This window comes from Aphelocoma coerulescens, chromosome 3 (assembly GCF_041296385.1).
Source record: "Aphelocoma coerulescens isolate FSJ_1873_10779 chromosome 3, UR_Acoe_1.0, whole genome shotgun sequence".
Taxonomy (NCBI): Eukaryota; Metazoa; Chordata; class Aves; order Passeriformes; family Corvidae; genus Aphelocoma; species Aphelocoma coerulescens.
In genome coordinates, this window is record NC_091016.1 from 58218948 (window position 1) to 58225471 (window position 6524).

Genomic DNA, 6524 nt, shown 5'->3' on the forward strand with positions numbered 1-6524 from the left:
AAAATAGAAACATGAAAATACGAAATAAGAAACTACTGTGTAGTAAAGGCTGTGTAACTAGATAGGAAATAAGCACAAAGGCATTTGAGACTGATTTCAGGAGAGAAATAAGTAAAACCTTTATTTATGGCAGAAAAAAAAAAAGAAGAAAAGGCCATAAGCACATACATCAGATACCTTTTGCATTTGAATTCTGACAGTGCCATGCATTCAGGCTTACATTAGGATGAGAAAGCGGCTGACACCATAGAAACAGAACTCACAAGTCAAAACAGTGACAGTGAATATCAATGTACTCTATCTGTCTTTGCAGGAAGAAATAGACATTTACAAAGAAATATACAAATTCACACTAAACATCCAGCAAACAGCAAATCATTTAAAAATAACTGAAGAGATGCTACTTACACAGAAATGTTTAAGAAATTACCAGGAAGAATTCTTTTTTTAATCATACTTGCTTTCCTCAGATTCTTTATAACATAAAGCAAACATTCCAAGCACTTGGAATTGTCTTTCCCTTCTGTAAGTGACACTGATGTGCTATAAGAATCATTAATCATTTTGCCCCCGAAACTGCAGATAGTTTAGCTCCTCTACCTGGTTAAAATACCAAGCCCTCACTCCCAAAATTATTGTCCTGGTTCGCAGCTTCGAGGTTCTTTTAAACCCCAAACCACTTCAGTGAGCTGTTAACTTCTGACACCTCCCGAGCAGCAGCTGAAGGCTTCGTCGCCCTTGCTGTGCTCAAGGTCCGAGGTCTGTCTGCCAGACCAGGGGTGCTCCAAGACACGCACGGCACCGGCGGGGAAGGATGGCGCTACCACACAGGAGCGCCCCAAGGAGCACAGCAGCGAGGGAGTACAACTTCCACACGAGCTGGGCCTCCAGTTTGAGCAAACAAGCAAAACCCCAAGAACAACCAAATCCCACCTCGTCTTTAGAAACCACTTTTAACGAAGCACCCACACGAGCAAGTGAACTTTCTTAGCACAAGTTGTTTCCCCGCACAGAGCTACGGGCACGCACCCATTTACGGCCGGTGCCACGGCGACAGGGCCGCCACGCACAGGTGCCCTGCCGACCTCGACGGCCGCCCCGGCCGAGGCAGGGAAGCCTCGGGGAAAGTTCCCAGCCGGCCCCGGAGGCGGCCGCAGCAGCCCAAGCCGGGCACCGCGGTGTCTCCCGGCGCGCCCACCCTTCCTCTCTCCCGGGGCTCTCACGTTTTGGATGAGGCGCTGGTGCGGCTGGAGAGCTCCTTCTTCTTGCCCCCCTTGGCCGCCATGGCCGCGGGTCGCTGCCGCCGCGTCCGCCGCGTTGCCAGGCGACCCCGAGGGCCGCGCCGCTGTCCCGGCGCCGCGGGAGGGGCCGCGCGGGCCGGTGAGGGGCGAGGGGCCGCGCCCGCCCCTAGCCCGGACACGGCCCTCGCCACCCGCTGCGTTTTCGGGGAGCCGAAGAAATGGCGTGACGTGCCTTTGCGGGCAAGATTTTGCTTCGAAGGTAACAGATATTTTCTGCGGCAGCGTCAGGAAGATGTCCAAAGAATGTAGTTCGTCTTCTTGCCGGCGGTAATCAGTTGTGAGAAGCCGTCGACTCCGTCGAAGGCAGAGAGGCCCTGCAGAGAGACCAGGACAAGTGAAGGGACTGGGCAATCACCACTTGTATGACTTTTGACCAAGACCAGTGCTGGATTCTGCACCTGGGACGGAGCAACCCTGGATGTACGGACAGACTGGGAAACAGGCTGGACAGCAGCACTGCAGAAAGGGACTTGGGGGGCTTGGTCGATGGCAACTTGACTATGAGTCAGCTCTGCCCTGGCAGCCTAGAGAAGTTTTAGAACTAGACTATGCAAGTCTTTATTTTCCTTTATAATTTCAAATTGAGGCAACTAATTAATTCCTGATATGAAGCCTGTGATTACCAAAGTGAATGCAGTTCCACCAAGGTCAGATAAAATTAGCATTAATCTGCTGGTTTTGAATTTAGCAGATAGTTGAGTTCAACTTAGGTTTAGAAGCAGACTTTTTTCAGGTACATTCTAGAGACTGCATTATTGCCAACAGCTCCTATTTCTAACTCTTGACCTATTTGCTGTTTCCTAGTCTGTAATGATGAAAAATCCTTGGTAAAACAGAATATACTTCTTCATTTATTCTTATTCAAGCTAAGACTTTTTCAAATGTAAAAATCAATGAAAATCAATTTGTCACATGAGGGAGGGCATGAGTAGATGAAAAATAGGAAAAATATGCAGATGTTGCTACATCTAGAGGCTTATTTTAGACAAATATCAGATCTTGATTTATATCAAGATGACAGGTGGCCAAATATACACTCATAAATTTCAAAGTGGAGAATTCTTCTACATCTTGGCATTTCCTTCAGCATTATGTCCAACAGCACCCATTTTAAATAAGGTACTTAGGGACACTTCTCACTTGAGAGCCAAGTAAACATTTCAATTTTATTTTTTTCTTTTCAGACTGAACAGCTGATCTTCATTCAATTATGCTATCAAATATTGATTAGGGCAAACAGATAAAAAATAGCAGAGACAGAGGTGAGTTCAAACATCTGGCTACACCTCTTCAATACCAGCACAGGGCTGCTCACCTCCACACCTTGCTGCATGTTGATGCGATCTCGTAGACTGGGGACAGGATTCAGTTTGTGACCCAGAATGCAGATAAAAGCACCATGGAAATTACAAACTTTCTATTTCTCTGAATCCCCTTTCCTTTCCTATACTTACTGGGCAGAGAAAATAGTATGGAAAAGTATCTATTAAACATATGTATACATGTAAGAGTCACTTGTAAAAGTTTTCATAGTAGGAAAATTTCCTTGATCCCACTGCAGATGACCAATGAGGTTTGCAGCATCCCAGCAAATAAAACTTTCAGAATACATTTATGTGAAAGACAATATAAAAGCAACTGAAGTTTGAGTGCCTGGATCTGTAAGCATTTTTGGGTGGTAGAGGAAGAACAGAATATTTAATACAGAGCCTTTAATTCTCTGCTCTGTTAAAATGATAGTTACTACATAGGAAGTTCAGAATGGACCTGACCTTTTGCCATAAAATCCTACAATAAATTTGTTTGCTAAGAGTGATGGCATTAAAAGCATGTATCTAGGTGTTTTGTGAAGGAAAAATAAAAGGGATCTCAGGTTTTACATCCATCAAGTTACATCTTTTTATTTATGCAAGAACTTCATTTAGAATTCCATAACCTAACAGCAATTACAAGGACAGCTTGTTTGGAAAGAGAAATTAATCTGAATTTCAAACAGGGTAGTTTTCTAACTGGCAAAGAATCTGTAAGGTCACATCAGCTGTTTCACTGCCCTAATGTCTCAAGCCATGAAGTATATCTGACAGACACTGCCTGAGGGGAAGAAATTGTTAGAGTAGAGGCAGCCTGACAGAAAATGTGGAATAAATGCACAAGACAACCAAACAAGTGTTAGGAACCCATTCAGATGTCACAAAACAAATACTAAGGTAGCACATACTGGTTAGCACTGGATGGATGACCTTCTGGTCATCATTCTTCCAAGATACCATTCAAAACACCAGCTTATTTTTCCTGAAAGCATCGTATCAACAGCTACAGCACATGCAAGGCACTTGTAGGAAACTAGCCTTTTCATCTTGAACATTTTGCACTTTATAGCAACACAGATTAGTTGGAAAAAGCAGAAAAAGAGTAAGTATGAACAGGAACACTACCAAAACTCCTCAGGGGTCTTGGAGCTTAGACTTAACTCTCCTCTGATTTTACAGAGGGCACAAGGACTCCAGAACAAGGCAGTAAAAGTTTTTGCCTTAAGAGAAGACCTGGGAGTGTGGTACAGGGGCAAACCAAAACATTCTTCTCAGCGGTGTCAAGTGACAGGATTAGAATCAATGTGAGAATTAAAATATAAGAAATTCCTCCTTAAAATAAAATTTTATTTTATTTTAACTACAGTGAAGGTGGTCAAACACTGGAACAGGTTTTCCAACAAGACTGTGGAGTTTTTATCAAACTGGACATGACCATGAGCAACCTACTCAAGGTCTGAGCAGAGGTGTAGGAATACATGATCTTCAACTCCACTTCCAACCTTACCCATTTCTGTGGTTCTGGGAAGTTTTCCATGAAAAAAGGGTTAAGGTCAAAATCAGCTAGAGGCTTCTGCAAGAGGAGATGCTGCATTTTCAAGCATGAGGTTGCAACAGTCACGAGATTAAAGGGAAATAGAATGGATTTTGATGTTGTATTTTTGAGACTTTTTTCCCATGTCTTTTTATCAAATGATAGGAAAATCTAGGTTCTGAAATTAATGCATTTAACAGATAAGAAATCCCATTGCCCTTAGCTTCCAATACTCTCTTTTATCTATTTGCTGAGTGAAAGAGTGTGTAGAAGAAATGTAAGGAAGGTACAGGTCAGTGGGAAATTGTGAACAGAGGAGGACAGCAGTGCATTGGCATTTCATTAAGAGCAGGCAGTGAAGGATGAGGAAAAGCATGAAGGGTGATCAAAAAAAGAGCAATTGTGAGTGGAGAATGGTAATGCCTGAGAAAATGAAAACACTGCAGTATGTGGTAAAGCCTGTGAGGAGCAGTCTGTGCACTGAGTTGGGAACAGTCAGTCACTGAGGCGACACAGGCCAGGGAACTGAATTTGAGCAAAACCGTCCTCAAATAGATGGACTGAAACCATGCACAGGCAGCTCTACTCTGTTAACTCTTAACATGAGGCTAGGGAGTAAAGTGGGGAAATGGATTGCGAGAGCCTTCTTGGGTAAACTGATGGAATAAGACCAGATAGGGGAAAAAAAAAAAATCACAACCAGCTGCATAATACAAAATAGTCTTTGCCAAGGCACAGGACTTTCTGCCCACTGCCATTTCAAAAATACCTTACGGTACCATGTCTCATCTGATCTTGTCAGGGACCTGGTTTTTCCCACATTCCAGCCTCTTTTGAATTTGATAATGGTGCCAGAAAGGACTCTGATGACCCCCACCTAATGTTACTATTTCCACTTACCTTTTTTTTTTCCAAGTTCTTTATTTGCTAGAGAGCTTTTTTATCACATTCTCATGCTATAATCTCATTTGGAGAAACACACACCCAAAATACTCTATCAAATCTCAAGCAGCTGTTCAAGTTCAATTTAAATACAGCAATACCATCAAGTCCCATGGGATTGCTCAGGACACTTATTTAGGTCAAAGTGAAGTGGGGACCACCACAACTTTGATCATCTCTTCACTCAAATATAGGGATAAAACAGTGTATGCCCCAAGAGCAGGCAGCAGGGGAAAATCAAAGCAGCTCAGAGAACCATGCAGAGCCATTACCTTTCTTTTGTAAATTTACATTTGATGATTCATAACAGGAATATCTTTCCATGTCAAAATGAAAGGCTTTCTGTGTTTGATAGTGTGAAAACCCTGTCTGAAGTTTGAAGTTAAAGACAACTGTGATACTCTAACTACGGGAACTGTTACAAAATTGGGATTTGGACAGAGGAAGTAGTATTACCTCTTTAAAAAATTCTAGATATTTGGCTAAAAGATACAATGAAATTGTGACTGTAGCCTGAGGAACAGAAGGGTATTTGTTTATTTGTTTTTAAAATGAGAATACACAATCTTAATGTAGTGGAAACTACGGAAATGAAGAACCTATTAAATCTCTTAGTATACTGTTTTGCTTCCGTATTTTGGTTTTTACCAAATGAATGTAACCTTTTTGCAGGAGATTTAAAGAGTTACGTCTTCTTGTTCTAAGTAAAGGCATGCTGCCGATCATAGCAAATCCTTTTTAACAGTGATTAACTTTAGTGTGTTTTAAGTGTGGTTGCAGTTGTATATGCAGGCTAAAAGCAAAAAGCTGTACTATTTGAAAAATGCAAAATGTAAGATTGCTGGATAAATGTTTTAATATAAATGTGATTAACATTCTTCATGAAAGTTAAAAACAAGACTATAGCTTGATGTAAGATGTCTCCAAACTTGTTTTCTGAATCTATCAAATAAAAGTATATCATCTTCTCTAAATAGAAAAACCAAACTACAACACAGTTTACATTCTCTAACTTCTGAAACTCATAAAAAGTACATAAATTATTGCAACACTTATGCCATCATCCATATGCAAAGTGCCACCATAACCATTTGAGTTATAGTCTCATCTCATTGTGCTTAAAACAATAACCCAAGGAAACAAAATGGCATGAAAGTTCTTGCTCCTCAAACTATCAAATACTAGAAGGCAGCGATTTTGGGCATCTTGTGGCAAAGTACCATTGAAAACAGCAATTCTTTAAGTTTCAAGCAAAGTAGTTTGCCTGTGTGGTGGGTTGACCCTGGCTGGACACCAGGTACCAACCAAAGCCACTCTATCACCCCCCTCCTGAGCTGGATGGAGGAGAGGAAATATAACAAAAGGCTTATAGGTTGAGATAAGAACAGGCAGCAATCACTCACGAGTTACTGTCATGGGTAAATAGACTTGACTGGG